Source organism: Heterodontus francisci, chromosome 3 (genome assembly GCF_036365525.1).
Source record: "Heterodontus francisci isolate sHetFra1 chromosome 3, sHetFra1.hap1, whole genome shotgun sequence".
NCBI lineage: Eukaryota > Metazoa > Chordata > Chondrichthyes > Heterodontiformes > Heterodontidae > Heterodontus > Heterodontus francisci.
In genome coordinates, this window is record NC_090373.1 from 76,952,255 (window position 1) to 76,971,060 (window position 18,806).

Below are 18,806 nucleotides of genomic sequence, written 5' to 3' on the forward strand. Positions count from 1 at the left end.
TACATCTTCGAAGAACTCTAGCAAATTAGTCAAACATGATTTACCCTTCATAAATCCATGCTGACTCTGATGGATTGCGTTTTGACTTTCTAAATGTCCTGTTATTACTTCCTTAATAATGGATTCTAACAATTTCCCAACGACAGATGCTAAACTAACTGGTCTATAGTTTCCTATTTTCTGCCTCCCTCCCTTTTTGAATAAGGGCGTTATATTAGCATTTTTCCAATCCACTGGAACCTTCCCCGCATCCAGGGAATTTTGGAATATTATAACCAATGGATCCATTATCTCCGCTGCCACTTCCTTTAAGATCCTAGGATGTCGGCCATCAGGCCCTGGGGACTTGTCTGCCTTCAATCCCAATAAGTTTAACACCAGATAGTTAGCTGGGTTGATTTACCTTTAAGTACTGCATTTGTATTGCTAATATTTTTGCTTAATGGTTCATTTTTTTTTATTGAACATACAATTGCATTTATATTTTATGAAGCCATTATACATTTTCATTGCATGGTGTTTGCAGGAAGAGTATATAGATAGATCTAGGTTTCTAGACATTACTTTGACTAGGAATGTTGTGGTTCTCGGGTTGAGGCAACTTATGATAATGAGTAAGCAGGACCACCCCTATTCAGGTCCAACGGTGATCGTTTTTGACATGGCATGCTTATAAGAAGCTTTATTACTTCACTTTCTGTGTATGATAATGAATGGATTTAATTCTGCTTAATTAATTCCATTTCTGAGGAGGGAATGGAGAAATAAAACAAAAGGCTTTACGACCTATTATTTCTGTTTTAAAATTGCTACTGATCATGATGTAAACAGAATCAATAGGAAACTCCAAGCGCTATCAAGCAGATCTGCTCGTTACAGGTAATTCTTGATGCAAAACATCATCGAATACATCAGTGCATTCAATGCAGATCAATGGATCTGTTAGTGCTGGGTAAGTGTTTGTTTAATTTCAAGGTTCAGTAGGTTTTGCACAATATATAAAGGCTCCTGCTAGGCCATCTGGCATGTCATACTCCTCTTTAACAACAAAATCAATTGAATCTAGATTCTGCAGGCAGTGATAAGTCAGGTTGGCATCTAATAGGAGGTACAGATAACTTATTTTCATCAGTGACTGTACTTTTGTCAGATTTTGGCTGTTATATGCACACTGTATACTTGGAAGAAACTGTCACTAATATTATAATCTAGAAATCCAATATCCTAGCCAAATGTAAATCACAAGTAATATTTGAATGCAATCTGCACTGTCTCTGGAGAGTATAAAACAGGAAAAAATGAGCACATGACAGATAGCCATTACAACAGATTAAATTACTGGCTTCAGATTGTACTAAAGTAATTAGAAAATGTCACTGAGGTTTTACTTGTCTGACTATTAAACACATGAAGATTTTAAGTGTGGATTTAGGTCAGAACTCAGCAACAGCAAGATAAGAACTCACTGCCTCTGTTGAAAAAGCTTTGAGGGAAAGTTACAAAGATGACTTAGATTTTAATCATGTGCAAGCCACATGATAATTATCACCACTTGGGTTTGACACCGCACACAGCGTAACTTCAGTGTGGTGTCAGACTGGGTTTAAAAAGTGGTCTTGGTCAGCTCCTGCGCAAGTTCATAAAACATTTAAAATGTAATGTCTGGAAGCAGAGTTCTGTGTACGCTTGCAAACTGCACACAGACCTGCCTCGTGACAGGGGCAGGGTGATTCATAGCAGGCAATCGAACACAAATCTTGTCAGCTGCTAACCAGGCTCTGCAGCTCCAGATCCCGGGCTGCTAAGACAGTACAGCAACAATCTTAGAGATACTTTATTCATTAAAACCTGTAAAAAAATACATTACAACACAGTTCAAACCAGCACCAAGTTGACATTCCAAAAAGTGCAAAGGAAATCAGTTTTCTTCAATACAGGAGTGAATTGCCTCACAACCCTTCCATTCAATTTTACATGCCATGTACATTTTACAGCATATTTGGTGTATATAGCCTGAGGGGTTTTCCATGGACCCAGCCCCTCAGTTCACTATGGCGGGAGGACCTTACACAGTGGTCTTTCCCCATTGAGCCTTTGCAGCGGCTGCCCCAAGCTTTAATGCGTCCCTCAGCATGTAGTCGTGGACCTTGGGATGTGACAGTCTGCAACATTTGGACAACTCTTTGCGCTGGAAGACCAGCAAGTTTCGGGCAGACCAAAGAGCGTCTTTCACTGAATTGATGCTTCTCCAGCATCAGTTGATGTTTATTTCGGTGTGTGTCCCTGGGAACAGCCCGTAGAGCACAGACTCCTGTGTTACAGAGCTGCTCAGGATGAACCTCGACAAAATCCACTGCATCTCTTTCCACACCTGATTTGCAAAGACACATTCCAGAAGGAGGTGGGCAACAGTCTCTTCCCCACCACAGTCACTTCGAAGGCAGCGTGGGGAGGGGGTGAGACTCCGGACGAGCAGGAAGGATCTGATGGGGAGGGCCCTTCTCACCACCTGGCCAAGCTACGTCTTGGTGCTTGTTTGAAAGTTCTGGTGATGAGACATTCTGCCAAATGACTTTGGCAGTCTGCTCGGGGAACCATCCAACAGGATCCACCATCTCCTTTTCCCGTAGGGCCTCGAGGGCATTCTGTGCAAACCACTGCCTGATGGATTGGTGGTCAAAGGTGTTTTTCCGCAGAAACATTTTCACAAAGGATAGATGGTACGGCACAGTCCAACTGGATGGAGCATTCCACGACAGTATGACCAGACCCATCCTTCGCAATACCGGGTACAGACAGAACCTCAGCACGTAGTGACACTTGGTGTTTGTGTACTGGGGCTCTATGCACAGCTTGATGCAGCTGCACACGAAAGTGGCCATTAGGAAGTGGGCAACATTGGGTGCATTTTTCCTGCCCTTATGCAGAGGTTTGAACATTGTGTCCCTCCGGACCCGGTCCGTTTTGGATATCCAGATAAAGTGGAAAATGGCTCGGGTGACCGCTACGGCACAGGAGTGGGGTATGAGCCAGACCTGCACCAATACAGCAACAACATAAGCGCCTCATACCTGATGACCAAGTTCTTACCCAAAATGGAGACAGATTGCTGCTCCCACATGCTCAGTTTATGGTGTATCCTGGCTACTCGCTTCTTCCAGGTTTTGGTGCATGCCCCTGCCCTTCCGAACCATTTTTAGTGATGCTCCAATGTTCATCTTCCAGATGGGTATTCCAGTGTAGCTAGTTTCATAATATTTCTGATGGGTGAAAATGGAAAATATTGTCCTTTAGCGTGGGAAGTTAAGAAAATAAAAATAGCTGTTAAAAGTACTTTGACTGCTGAAACACTGGTTCTTGTGAAAGCACTGGGTATGGGATGCTATTTGTCAAATACCTTGAGTGAGATTCTGTACAATGGATGTACTGAAGATAGTATACCCATTGAGTGTACATAGATAATTGTTCTTTGTTGGATAATGTACACTCTATGAAAAGGGAAAGTTGTGGCCTCACAACTGATAACTCTAGAGGAGAGAGCATTGGAGATCAGTGGCATCATAGTTCCCTGTCCTTCAGAGATGGGGGGTTGGGATCTCCCAGCTACCTAGTGATGGAATGAATTATAATGCACACACATGTCATACGACACTCAGTTTTGTTGACATGGTTTCATCAGCGAGTAAAATATGATCATCTTCATAATGATAAGTTGCAACATTCCTACCTTGCCAGTGCTGATTTATATCTTTTCTCTCCACCAGAGCCTTCATGTGGCCATCAGCAGTTCATGATTGACAAATTATCAGAGAAGCTTGTTCTTTCTGAGGGTGCACTGTCACAGGACTCATGCTTACCATGATGAGCACAGATAAGCACACTTTGGTGGGCCCAGCAAGGCAAATAGTTGGACTTTCATCTGTGACTCACACTTAATAAATGAGCAAGAGCAGATAGAGATGGAAGGGACAGCTGTGCAGAGTCCGCTTCAGATGACAGAGCCCTTTCCGAGCTCTGCTTAGCTGATGCTGTATTCCGGAGATATCGATAAAAAAGATAATCATTGACAAGCAGCAGAAAATGTGTGATATACTGACAGGCCTTCCAAGCATACTAACTGATTGCAGAAAAAAATGGAGGAGTTTGCCTCAAGCATGTTTGAGTTGATATTGCAGGGCATTGCGACAATGTCTCCTTGAATGAATAGAGTGGTCAACTCCGTGGAACATCAATCGCAGCAATCAAATGAGTCCATAAATGCCTTGACATGGTTGTGCACATGCTGGATGCCAAAATGTCTTAAATAGGATGACAAATACCTTGGGCTTACAGTATGTGACTGATCTGCACCAAGTTGCTCTCCAGGACAATGGTAGAAGTGAACTGCTCTGCCCATGAGACCAATGATAACAATAGGGGACATGGAAGTGGGAACACCACTCAAAGCACTTCCACTTCTCACACGTTGCTCCCCAGCCTGTCAGTACCCGACATACTGGCTCACCTCCTGATGGGTGAGCCTGCCTCTGCAGGTGGAACAGTCCTTGGTAGGGCCCTCACAGGCTCCAAAACCCAAATGTCATTGGCCAAGAGCATCTCAGCAGTCAGAGCAGGGATCTGAGCAGCCTGCTTCGACCTCTGGTGAAGCCACAGGAGTTGCACCATGTAGGAGCAGTAGGAAGAAGAAGAAAACTTTGCAGTTGCACAAGGGTATACACAGGGGAGTTTGAGAATATGTTACATTATGTAGTTTCTGTTCTTTAGGAGAATTACTTACAGTTTATTACTTTGCACCAGTTTCTTGTGTTGAACTATTCTTAGGTGCTGGCTGACAACTCACCTTTTCACTTGCTTGATGATGAATGAAAAGATATAAATTGAAAGGAATTACAGCTTCATGTCAGCTCCATGTGAGTCTTGCATACACCTGCATAAATACCTTTTTGTGGTTGTGCACCAGCTGCATGTTGAGGGAGTTCAAGTCCTTGCAGTTGACAAACGCCCTTGCAGTTGATCAGTGGGTGCCTTGCTTGCCACCTATGGGGAAGCTCGCCAAATATGCAAGCCCAAGCACACGATCATTCAGACCAGCATTATTGCAGATGAAGTTCACATAATTACCAGTCCTGGCAAACAACCCATTAGTGACCTGCCTTATGCATTTGTGCATGCCAAATGGGAGATCTTGAACACGTCTCTGGCAGAGTCCTGTAAGAACCTGGAGGCAAAATAGTTGAGAACGGTTGTCACTTTGACAATGTATGGCCACCCAGATCCAGCAGAGAACTGGTCTTCTAGAAGACTGCAGATGTCTGTCACCACCTGATGTGACAATCTGAGCCTCTGGAAGAAGAACTGCTCTTCCAAGAGGTCAAGGAAGCTCAGCCTCTGGCCGTAGATCCTGTTTTGCAGATAGTTCCTCCTGTGAGCTGCACCCCTCTGCTGCTCCCGTCTCTGCTGCCCAGCTGCCAGGCTTTCCATAAGAGCCTGTTGCTGCTGATGGTAATCTTGTTCCTTGTGTGGTCTAGTCTAAACTATTCAAAGCACTACCCATCATGATAAGGTTCAGCAAACCTCCAAACTGTAGAAAGTAACCTCACTGCACAGTACTGTGAAAAAATCCTTTCCCACTAGTAGTAAGAATACAGCTGTGGGAACTGAGTATTTATTGGAGCATTTGCATGACTTTTAATCAGTCCCATCAACTGCCATTGCTTTCCTGCCTGGATTTCTTACAATTAAACACAATTAATATACAATTAGCAAATTCCCTTCTCTCATTAAATCAAAATTAGAGTTAATATATACAATCAAAATTTCAAAACAACTTAAATCAAAAAATTCCATATACTGTACAAAGCATTATATTGCGAAATGCCCCTTCTCTAGGAGCCCAAACCATTTCTTCATACATGCATTTCTTTTTGGAAAACAATCAGACATTTGATGACTTGCATCATCCCATTTAATTTGAGATTTCCTTTCTCTACAGCATTTGTTTCAAGCCAGCAAGGTCAATCTGTAACCTTTTTTCACTCACACTTTTCATAGAGTGTACATTATCCAACAATGAACAATTATCTATGTACATTCAGCACACCCATTGTACAGAATCTCACTCAAGGTATTTGACAAATAGCATCCCATATCCAGTGCTTTCACAAGAACCAGTGTTTCAGCAACGAAAGTACTTAAACTGACTAATTTCATGTTCTTTGGTTCACCTAAGGCTGGAAACATAAGTATTCATTTCTCCAGGTTTAATTTTTGTAAATGCTTTATTTGCCGCTAAATCATTCTCAAATTTAGGGTGTTTCATTGTAGTACTTAACTCAACACATCAAAACTAGCATCTGGTCCAGTCTGACTGCTAACCAGTTCAATGGACCAATCATGCTTCACAATTGCTCTGTCTCTTCTTTCGATATAACATCATCTTTCTGTGAGAACCTAGAATGAACAACTGGGAAGGGAATAACACTCTAATAGGATTGTTCATTTAAAGTTATTCTAGACCTACTCTGTTTAATGTCTAAACCAATATATTTTAAAGTCCCACAAGTTTGACTCCCAATTTTACATTCTACGCTCATGGACTCAATGGGCCAATTGGCCTCCTTCTGTGCCGTAAATGACTCTTTTATTAATAACATATTTCTCAAATCTGCAGTACAACCCCATAAGAAATCATAAACATAGATCATGAAAATGCCTGAACGTTTTCCTTTATGATACCAATAAAACATCGTGGGATCTGCTTTTAGTTGAACACATCCGCTTTTCAACAAAACAGATCTCACCAAAAAATTTCACACCCTGGAAGCATCGTTCAGACCATAGATGCATTTGTTTAGTTTCCATAGTTTTCCTTCTGCAGGTGCTGCCTTTTTCTGTGGTTTCAGAAACGTTTCTCTCTGAAAAATGTCACCCTGCAGAAATGCAGCTTTTATGTCAATTGATCTACACACCCACCAGTAAGTGGCTGAAATAGCTAACAAGATTTTCAAAGTTACTTTTCCAGCTGTGGGAGAGTCCACTCTAACATCTGTATCACTCAGTCGCTCTTCAAGATCCCGAGCAACTAGCCTTGCTTTAGCCTTCTCAGTCCAACCTGCAAGCACTTTTTCAGTACAAATCCATCTATGCTACAAAGTTGGATGCCCCTTATCTGGTACCTCAGAATAAACTCCAAAATCTCTCCAACTATCTAATTCCCTTCATATTTCCCCTGCTATTGGCCGGATTTTATGCCGCCCCAAAGAGCAGGACGGTGGTGGGGTGAGGCATAAAATGGAGCTGGAGGCTCGGGGGGGGGCCCTTCCTGACCCGCTCCCATCTCCTCCGCCACTTTATGCAAGGCGGCAGCGGTGAAAAACGGCCCACCCGCCCCAGGCCAATCAAGGCCCTTAAGTGGCCACTTAATGGCCACTTAAGGGCCTCCGCCCGTCGCCACAGGGAGTTTACTGTTGGCAAACGGGTGGCCCAGGCCTGAGAGAAGCCACCTGACAAAAGCAGGCAGCTCTCTGGCGGCCTGGGGGTGTGCCCTTATGATCGGGCACCCTGTGCTCGATGGAGGGCCACCCCCTCTGCACCAACCACCCCCAACACGCCCCCCCAACCCCCCAATCAACCACCCTTGCCTCGCCAGGGCCCGACTGATCATCCCTGGCGAGGCAACAAAAACTTACCTTGGTTCCGGGGTTCCCCGACACCTTCTTCACGGAACTGGGGTGCAATCCCAGCAGTGGTTGCCATTCCCGGTGGCGCTGCTGGGACTAAAAGCTGCTGGCCTGCTGATTTGCTGGCAGCTCTATTAGGCGGGACTTCCTGCCTCAAACAGGTGGAAGTCCTGCCTCAGAACAATTAAAGGCTGGGGATCTGCAAAATGCGGATCGTTTCCCAGGCCAGGTGGAAGCGGGTTCGCCACTGACTTTTCTGTCGGTGGATGGCTTCCGTCCGCCGAGGGAAAAATCTCAGCCATTAGTTTATCCTCAAGTTTATTAGCAGGCACCAAAACCTCATGACCATGATGACGACTTCTTCCTTAATAAAAACAGAAAGTGCTGGAAATACTCAGCAGATCTGGCAGCATCTGTTGAGAGAGAAACAGAGTTAACGTTTCAGGTCTGTGACCGTCCATCAGAACCGACTTCTTCTAGTCCTGTTTTGAGACAGTTCTGTGGCCTTTATTTCATTATGTAATCTATTTAAGCTATGGTCTCGACTTGCAATTTTCTGTCTGTCAGGACTACTACCATGAGATCTCCTTCTTGCACTAGCAGAGGCTCTTTCTCTGGTACATAATTGTTTTCTGACACAAGAGTCAATTCAGGACCCACTATCAGTACTTGCACTGTACTTTCCTTTTACTCTCCAGTCTTTCACCCCATTCTGCCAGTCCATGGAACTCACATCTTGATCATCATTCTGAACATTCAACCAATATTTAAACTTGCCACTATCTGTCCTGCACGTCCCACAATTGTCACATCCTCCAATCCAATAGACCCCTCTGGAATATATGTTACCTGAGTACGCACTCGGGGCAATTGGCCTTTGGATGTGAAAGCTCTGTACTGTGTGTCATGATCACTCACATTACCACTATCCAGCCCTTGATCTGCCATATTATGTTCCTCAGGACCTTCATCACAAAACACATGAGCATTTGAGATACAGGTGCCTTGTTTACTTCTATCATTTGCTCAGAGTCTGAGATTTTGCAATTACTTCTCACTAATCATGAGGAATGTTCCAATCAAATGGTTATTAGTTTGATTTCCATGTATGATAAGTACTGTCTTAACCATCATTACTTACTATCTTACCAGACCGTTCCATTCCCTATGACTTTCCTTTTTAATGTACACCAAATTCTTGGATGGTCTATACAATGTCTCAATGCTCTCCCAATCTTCTCCGAGACCTCTGCCTTGATGAAAGTCCATCTGCCTGCATGTAAAGTATTTAAGCGTGCAGAAAATTGCGACTAATAGTCGTACATTCGCAGAAGGAGGACTATCACACAGCACTAAAGGCAATTTGGGATTTCACCCATTGGCTAATTGATAGGGACTATACCCTCCAATCATCTGGAGTGAATTTTCTGCATGAACCACCGGTTCATGAACATGCCAGGACAGTTGTCAGCTTGCAGTCTGGATGACCAGCTAAAATTTTATGCAGCATTTCATCACTCACTGCATAATTCCTTTCACAGAGTCCATTGTTGAAAGGACTTTCATGTCCATGACGTTTATGTTTTCACACATGTCTCTGAATTCATCATTGACAATAGAGGGGAATTTGCCAGTCAGAAATTTCACTGGTGTCCCAATTCTGGTTCCTATCCATTTCTCCATGAATCTGCCTATGATAATCCTTTTGTCCTTACTGTTTATTATTATAGAAAGACTAAATCTGGTTGCCAGGCCTACAAAATGTAGAATAAAAATATTCTCTTTATCCCATACCTTTACATCAATGGCAACTGCCTTGTTAAAGTCATGGGCCAAGATTTACAATAGGACGTGGTGGAGTCCTCTGATACTTTTTACAGATTTCACACTTCTCACTAATCTCTTCTATTAGCTTCGTATACCCTTTATCAACTACACCTTCATCCTTTAGCAGGATTTTTAACCTTTGACAAGTAGGGTGAGCAAATTGTTTATGTAACTTTAAGACAATTTGCATTTTTTCTCTCTGATTCTTATCACCTGATACCATTAATACTTGTCTAATACTCTGATGAGAAACATTAGGTTTTGTTAAGGGGATCAATAATGCCCTGACTGGGTAAACTGCAGTTCAACTGACTTTCCAAAAAGAATTGCCTTTTCATGTTCCACGTCAAGTTTAACTTAAGCCTTTTTCATAGAAAGTTTACTCAGCAGCATAGCTGTCTCACTAGAGACTACATCAGTACTTATAAAATGGCTTACTCCAACTACTTTACATGGAATTATATACTGACTTCAATGTGTTATCATTATCAAATATAAAGTAAATAGTACTTTTATATTCCTTGACCTTGTGTTGATCCTCACTACTTAATGAATCAAGATAACATTTCAACAAATCTGTTCCACTGTCGAAGTGGAAGCACAGCACAGTTAAACAGGCTCATGACTAATATATTCATCAGAGGACCAAAACTCCTTGTGACTAGTATCATTTGTTCAGATTCATTTTGAGGACCCTGCCTTTCCACTTTGGGCAGTTCAATGCATAAAGTCACACCTGAAGCACCTATTAACTGTTCCTTTGGCATTCCTGGGATTCATTCACCTATCATTGCTACTGTTTTCTGTTGTAGTAGCCAGATCTGATAAAAATGTTTTTATCCTCATTCTGCCTGTTTTTAATCTTCCATTGTATTAACACCTGCATCCGGTATCTGGACCATTCTGAAATCTGGCAGTCATTGAGTCCTCTATTGTTTTGTGCCACCAAGGCGGTAGACATCCGATCCAACAGGGTCTCCCTCTCTGAGAAATGAATACCAGTTAGAACCAGTAGCCTGTCCATATGAGAAATCTTAGCCTAATCCAGCAACGTAAATGCTAGTACTGATCCAGGGATCTCCAAATTGAATTTTGTCAATCTTTTATACAATCTGTCAAGTCCATGTGTCATGCTCATGCAAGGAACAGTTATGAACTAAAGTGAACTGGAGCAATTATGAACTGTAAAAATGAAGTGATGAACTAAACTCCAATAAATGGACACCACTTTTGATGCAGACAAGATGGATTAAGAGGTAAGGTTCCCTCTCCTGTACTGTAAATATACATAGTGGCTGGACTAGTCCTGGGGAAGGCACTTTAAAATGATAAACAGCCATTCAATGCTAAATGGCTCCTATCTTTAAGAATTGGGTTGACAGAGGCCTTTGAAAACAGGAAGACTCTGGATTCAAAGCCAAATGGGACATAATAGGTGGGACATAAAACCACTTCATCAAGATAAGCCACATTCAAACCACATTATGAAACAATGGCATCTATGGTCACCTGACCAAAACCAAGCCTGATGAGGTTTTTTCTTAAAAAAGAGCTCTCTGAAAGACAGAGACAGAAAGCCAGCCAGCCAGGAAGCTGAGAGATTCATTCTAGCCAAGAAGGAGACTCTGCCTGTAATATCTTTAAACCACAGAGGCAGAGGCTGCAAGGTGATTTTGAAAACTCCCCACCTGAGAAATCATAACAGGATCCTCGCCACCGACTTTGACTAAATCTTAACCATGAGAGTCTACAATACTTCAGTGAACGCAAGAAAAGGAATATCAGGCCTGTGATGGCAGTTGAGTAGAAGTGTAAAACGAACAACCTCAAACAAGATGAAAGATAAGAAAATATTTGATAACAATTATTGCTGTGTGAATTCACATCTTTCAAAAAATTCTGAATAAAATGATTGGTTAGGAATAGAATTGAGTTATAAGCTGTTGGTTTGATACACTGTGTCACTTGATTATTAATGATTTCCTGGCATGACAGAAATGTCACACTAAGGAATGCAATTAGTCAAGGATAAATAATGTAAGATGGAGTTGAAAAAATGTATCACTTTGACTTTTGTAGAATTGCTCATACACTTTAAAATATAATAAAATAGACACCAATATTTTCCTCTCTGTGTTAGCATTAACTAATCCATTAAGGTATGATTTTTAAACAAACCTATTTCCACATCTGTTTTTTTTCCTGAACCACATAAACAATATGATTGCAGCAGCCAAATCTTTTTTCAAACTTAGTGTAAATTTTAGAACATAAGAACATAAGAAATTGGAGCAGGAGTAGGCCGTACAGCCTTTTGACCCTGTTCCGCCATTCAATAAGATTATGGCTGTACTTCTATATCAACTTCACTTTCTAGCCTTAACCTCATCATATACTTTGATTTCCTTAGTGCCCCAAAATTTATCACTTTCACTCTTGAATATATGCATTTAATGAGCAACCACAGCTGTCTGGGGGTAGAGAATTCCAAAGATTCATGACCTTCTGAGTAAAGAAATTTCTCCTTATCTCTTAAATTCATTCTTGGGATGTGGGCATCACTGGCTAGACCAGCATTTATTGCCCATCCCTAATTGCCCTTGAACCGAGTGGCCATTTCAGAGGGCATTTAAGAGTCAACCACATTACCGTGGATCTGGAATCACATATAGGCCAGACCAGGTGAGGATAACAGATTTCCTTCCCTAAAGGTCGTTAGTGAACCAGATGAATTATTACAACAATCGACAATGGTTTCATGGTCACCATTAGACTAGCTTTTTAATTCCAGACTTTTTTTTATTAATTGAATTCAAATTTCACTATCTGCCACCTTCCCCTGCCTCTTATCTTGAGACACAGACCCTATTTCTCGCCAGAAGAAGAAGCCTTTCAGCATCTACTCTGTCAAGCACTCTCTAAAAATGTTATATATTTCAATGAGATCACCTCTCATTCTTTTAAACTCCAGAGAATATAAGCCCATTCTACTCAATCTCTCCTCATAGGGCTCTTATACCAGGAATTAATCTCGTGAACCTTTGTTGCACACTCTCTAAGGCAAATACATCTTTCCTTAGGTAAGGAGACCAAAACCGTACACAGTACTCCAGGTGTGGCATCACAAAATCCCTATATAATTGCAGAAAGACTTCATCATACTCCAAACCATTTGCAATAAAGGCCAATATAGGATTTGCATTTCTAATTGCTTGCTGTACCTGTATGTTCACTTGCTGCAATTTGCTTACAAGGATTTCCAAATCCCTCTGAATACCAACATTAAGTAATCTCTCACCTTTAAAAAATATTCTCTTTTGCCATTCTTCCTATAAAAGTGGATAATTTCACACTTCCCCATATTATTTGCGTGGGTTTTCGCCGGGTGCTCCGGTTTCCTCCCACCGCCAAAGACTTGCAGGTGATAGGTAAATTGGCCATTGTAAATTGCCCTTCGTGTAGGGAATATGGGATTACTGTAGGGTTAGTATAAATGGGTGGTTCTTGGTCGGCACAGACTCGGTGGGCCGAAGGGCCTGTTTCAGTGCTGTATCTCTAAATATTATAGTCTGTCTGCCACCTTCTTGCCCAATTAGTTAACTGGTCTATATCCCTTTGCAGGCCCTTTGCATCCACCTCACAGCTTACTTTCCCACGTTGCTTTGTATCATCAGCAAACCTGAATATATTACACGTGGCCCCCTCACCTGAGTCATTGATATAGATTGTAAATAGCGGAGGCCCAAGCACTGATCCTTGCGACACTCCACTAGATACACTCTGCCATCCTGAAAATTACCCATTTATTCGGACTCGCTGCTAACCAATCCTCAATCCATGCTAATATATTACTCCTAATTTCAGGAGCCCTAATCTTGAGTAACAATCTTTTGTTTGACACCTTTTTGAATGCCTTCTGAAAATCCAAATTAAGTACATCCACTGGTTCCCTCCTTATCTACCCTGCTAGATATACCCCCAAAAACTCTAATATATCTGTCAAACATAAATTCCCTTTCATAAAACAGTGTTGACTCTGCCTAATCATATTGTGATTTCCCAACAGTCTTCTTACATGTTCCTTAGAAATTTAAAATTTGGTAATCCATTTTGACAACACTCTCTTTAAGTCAAAATCCAATTCATCGATATATAGTGAACAGAAATGTATATAGTCTCAGAACAGAACCTTATGGGACACCATTATCTACTTCTAACCAATCTAAAATACTGCCATGACAATTCTTTGTACATGATGTAAGTTTTGAATTTTATTAAATTATGTTATAACTATCATTGTATACATTTTAGGGCTTAGACTTGGCATCACCTGGCCATTTCTTCTTTTGCTTAGCTTTGTTTTCAGCTCTGGTAGTATCCTGCGTGATTGGATTTGGTCCAAACCTAGATTTGTCAACCTTAAAAACAATTATTTAGTCTTCTGCTCTGTTTATGTGCAATAATAAACTGCTCTTGCATGCTTAAGCCTGAAATGACTGTGAGAAACATTATCATCGGTGCCATTTTTGCAAACTCCTCTCACCACTCTTTCAATGGAAATAATAAACTGCTGGGTTTGAAGGGGCTAACGCCTCTGTTAAAACAGCAGAGAGAACAAATTAGTATGAATGCACCAAACATTTGTATGAAATAATATTGCTCACAGTCATTTCCAGGCTTTGCTTTCCTCTGACTGCTGCCTTTAAAGGAAATTTCATAGAATGATATAATCATTTTTTCTTCTCAAAACATGGATCTTAATGTATGTTACGAAGGGAATGAGTGAGTGAAAGGCAGAAGACATATTTAAAAGTATAGTAATTGGGTAATTGACTAGCTGGCAGTGTTGCTACTGAATCAATACATTACCTCTGTCTTTTCTATAAAGCATCCTCTCGTGAAAGATGTGTGGCGGCGCCCTTTAAACTCAGCGGGGTGCCCGCATTTAGCGGCCACCGCAGAGCCCCCGCGATATTTTGTGCAGGGGCTCATTAGCATCACTGCGCCGAGCCGCCCACACCCCTGTCATATTACGTGGGGGGAGGTGGGACATTCGGTGCAGTGAGGAACCCTTTGACAACTGTGTAGCAGGTGCTGGGGCCCTATTTAAAGCGCCCCAGCACCTGCTTTCTGACAGCTGTCAAAGAAATACTTACCTGACTGCTGAAGAGTGGGGCTGCTGTCAATCTGGCAGCAAAATGGAAAATGCTGGAGAAACTCAGCAGGTCAGGCAGCATCTGAGGAGAGAGACGCAGAGTTAACTTCACTAAATTCTCAGACAGGAAAGTTAACTCTGCTTCTCTCTCCACAGATGCTGCCTGACCTGCTGAGTTTCCCCAGCACTTTCTGCTTTGCTGCCACATACTTACCCTGCTGTGTCCCAGTGTCCTGTGAAGTTGTGATCCTCTTCTCCCCCACAAGTGTAACATTCCTTCTTGTAGGTGTGCCTCGTCTGGATGAATAATCTTAATTTCGCACATTCCAGGACTTGAGACTTAAATGTACCATAAAAGACAAATACACAACAGAAAAAAAACCATAATTGAAGAATAATTACCTACTATGAGCATATAATCATCTGACTGTAAAAAGCCGCAGACTAATTTGCATTTGGAATCTGTATTCATTTCTCTGCTAACTGTTATGTGAAAATAGATATAACTGCTATTATACGATCTTTGTTTAGAAAACAGGAAAATATGTTCATTTTCTAGCTGCATTGCCAACTAGAAATATTACCTCAATAAACATGATCAGCTGCTGCAGAAGCAAAGTGTTCGTGAACATGTGTCAATGTGTAATAGTTGAAAAACCATGACAACAGCACAGATTTCCTCACTAGTCATGCATTGGTTTTCGAACATGTGCAAGAAAAACCCTTGCAGCCAGAAGTTAAAGCTGTTACACGGTGGAGTCACCTTTGCATTTAAAGGACCACACCAAAAGCCGAGGATGGCAGAGGGGTGCTCTAGGGTGGCCCCACAGTTCAGCAATGCCTCCCTGCTCACTCTCCTCCTGACTGTATGGGCAAGGTGGGAGGTCCTTTTCACCAGAGGTGCTAAGAAGAGGCCCTTCCGCTAGAACAAGGCAGTCTGGCTGGAGATAGCAGAGGAGGCGAATAGCCATGGGGCCATCCGCTGTCAAAGGGTCCAATGCTGGAAGGGGATGAATAAACATTCCTCCAGCTAGCCGGAGCCCGCTAGGCTTCGTGTACACAGGGTATTGGCACCAAAGTCATCCACAAAGGGCAATCGGATCAGCCGCCTTCCTCCAGTCTGGCTGCTAGTGCAGAGGTTGCACCAAGAAGGGGCAACCTCTCTGTTTACAGAGAACACACTGACACAAATGGGAATGCACAGGTGTCACAGCAATGTAAATACGTTTTTCACGAAAAGTTCCTCACCCGCATGTGTGTCCTTTTCTCTGTGCGAGCGATGTGTGCCAGCATGCAGTGCCAATGTCACATCCCTTTGCACTGTTGGCCCTTCAGTTGAGCCAATGTATGCAATAACATCATTGCCATACCACCATTACTCATGAGCGTCTCCACGGATGCAGTGACATGGACATTGGCTCAGTCAGCTGCGGCCTCTGATGGTTTACACAAGGATGCTGCAGATGTGGACAGGTGCACAGCAGATGAGCAAGGGTGATGTGTGGCTTGCAGAGCTCATGTTGGTTCCTATGGAACAGACAGTCTTTGTCTGATAATCCACTTCCGTACATCCCTAGCTCACTGCTAGCCCTGCGTACAGAGCCTGGGTGCCATCTGCCTTCCCATGCATCTTTCATGTTGTAGGTCTTCAGCGTCCTCATAGTCCGAGGACAAATCCTGTTGACGTCCCTGCTCATCATGCCAGGCCTGGCTCCTATTGGGTGCGTAGTTGTGCAGAGCAGCCATGAAAGGAGCTGGCCTTTTCGGCCCGTAGTACAGGGCATCGCCCTAGCCATCCAGCTATTGGAAATGCTCTTTCAGCATGCCGATCACCTGCCTAATGGTGGCTCTTGTAGCTCAGTGGCTGGCGTTGCATCTCTCCTCTGCAGTAGTGGTGAGACCTCTCACTGGTGTTGGGAGCCATGTCTGCAAAGGATAGCCCTTATCTCCAAGAAGCCACCCCTCCATCTGAGCCAGTTCAGTGAACAGCGGTGGCAGCTGGGATTGGCGCAGGTCCCTGGTGTCATGACAGCTGCCTGAGAAGCGGTCACTGTTTTGCATGAAGCATCTACGGTGATCACATACCAGCTTCACCTAGATTGAGAGGACTCCTTTAATGGTGTCTGCAGGTGGTAGCCAGCTGGAAGGCCTGATGGTCACATGAGTGCAGACTATGAACATTACAATCTATGGTTCTCCGGCAATGGTGCCGAAACTGATGGCCCTCTGGGCCTGGCTGTGAGACTCTGTCCTGAAGCGGACATCCTCACTGGCCCTCCGGTGCAGGACATTGGTGACCTCCCTGATGCAGCGGTGCACTGCTGACTGTGTGATCCCACAAAGGTCTCTGGTGGACCCCTAAAAAGCTGCATAGGCGTCAAGCTTGAGAACCGCTGCCACTATGGGAGCCCTGAAAACAGAACTTACCTTCTGACGTGAAACCTTCTGCCTCCGATGACCGCCGGCTTTTCTAATGGTGAACGGGATGGCATGTGATGGCCGCCCATTCAAGGTAAAATCAGGAAGTGTGCAGGAAAGGCGGCAGGCTGCATAATCTGCAGAGGTAAGCACCAAGGTCCCCCCACCACTGGTAATTTGCAGCGGGCCCTTCTTGATGTCACGGGTCGAGGCGGGCCTCTCCCTGCAAAATTTTACTGGTCCCCGCGATGCGTCCTGCGGCGTCCAGGAGCCAGTAAAATTCAGCCCACTCTTTCCAACCCCCACCTTGATTGCCAGTGGATTCATTTGGCATCACTGCAGAACATGGCAGTTCCTCCTTACAATGAAAACTTTCATTATCAAAACACACTGTCAGACCATGGGGTTTATAACCAGATTAATCTTCTTATCAGGTGACAACTCTTTTCCTTATGTACTTTATAGGAATGATTAGATAACTGGACTATTTTGCTTGCATAATGACATTCCTAACAAAAAGAATGGTGTTGAATAATCAGAGTAATTACAAATGAAACTTATAGCCTGTTGATATTTATATAGGCTTTATATACCAGAAAGTCACTTTTTCATGGTAGATTTTGATTTCAATCAAAGAATTTTCGTCAAGGGAAGCATTAAAATCAATACATTTCATATTTCTGTATTGTCGCTACCATCATGAAAGTAATTTCCTGTAACAGGCAATGACCTTCAAAAAGTAATGGAGAAAATAATTAATATCAGTTAATTGTTTCACTATGATATTAAATGCAAATGAACCATTTAAATGTTAAGTATTATCATCAGCAATATTTATGAGTTTTTTGGTTACCACTTGTACATTTTAATTAATTTTAGTTCAGAGTAACTCCATCTCTGAAGACCAGTATAATATTTGCTGAAAACTTTTACCAATTTAAATGCAGTGAGGCATGTTACATATTAAAGGTCAGTACTTTCCCATTTCCGCACCAGTGTGAATTCAGCAATTTTCACTATTTTTGGTGAAATTTATATTTCTGATTTTTTATTTCTTGTAAAGCACAGTATTTCCAAAATACTTTTTAGTGCTGCTCTACCACACAAGATAAAAATAATTAAATCCAAGAAGAGATCTCACGTGATATCCCATTAAAATAAGTTTTCAAAAAACAGCCATCTGACTATTTATGCCATTAAATAAAACACTGCCAATGTTATTGCAGCATCAAACAATTATACTTTGTGAACATATACACTTGTGGCATTGACTATCGTTGATAAGCAAATGAAAGCTGACCCTATGTTTTATATGATGCCACCAAGATGCAGCACATTGATGAGGCATAGAAGGGACACCAAAGAATCATGTCCCTGGAACTCCTTTTCTAACAGCACTGTGGGTGTATCTACCTCACAAGGACTGCGGCGGTTCAAGAAGGCAGCTCACCACCACCTTCTCAAGGGCAATTAGGATGGGCAATAAATGCTGGCCTAGCCAGCGAAGCCCACATCCCATGAATGAATAAAAAAAAAATCGTATGTGGGCAGCATGGGGGAAGAAGCCATGGGAGGGGATGAACTGACTTTGCTGGGACAAATAGGAGTGGAACCAGGAGGGCAGTGCCATGGAGATGGACCATAGAGGGAACTGAAGGAGGAGAATAGGATGGTTGAAGTGAACTCAAAGAGGACAAAAATAAGAATGTATTACAGACTACCGCTCC

The 18,806-nt window shown here is 42.6% G+C and overlaps 1 long non-coding RNA gene across 1 annotated transcript in view; it reads right to left on the reverse strand.

Moving 5' to 3' along the window:
* LOC137352378 (uncharacterized) overlaps window positions 1-18,806 on the reverse strand; it is a 70,818-nt gene that overhangs the window by 44,903 nt on the left and 7,109 nt on the right. The window contains exon 2 of the long non-coding RNA XR_010969694.1: window positions 3,091-3,260. This is a non-coding gene — a long non-coding RNA (uncharacterized lncRNA). The remainder of the gene's footprint in view (window positions 1-3,090; window positions 3,261-18,806) is intronic.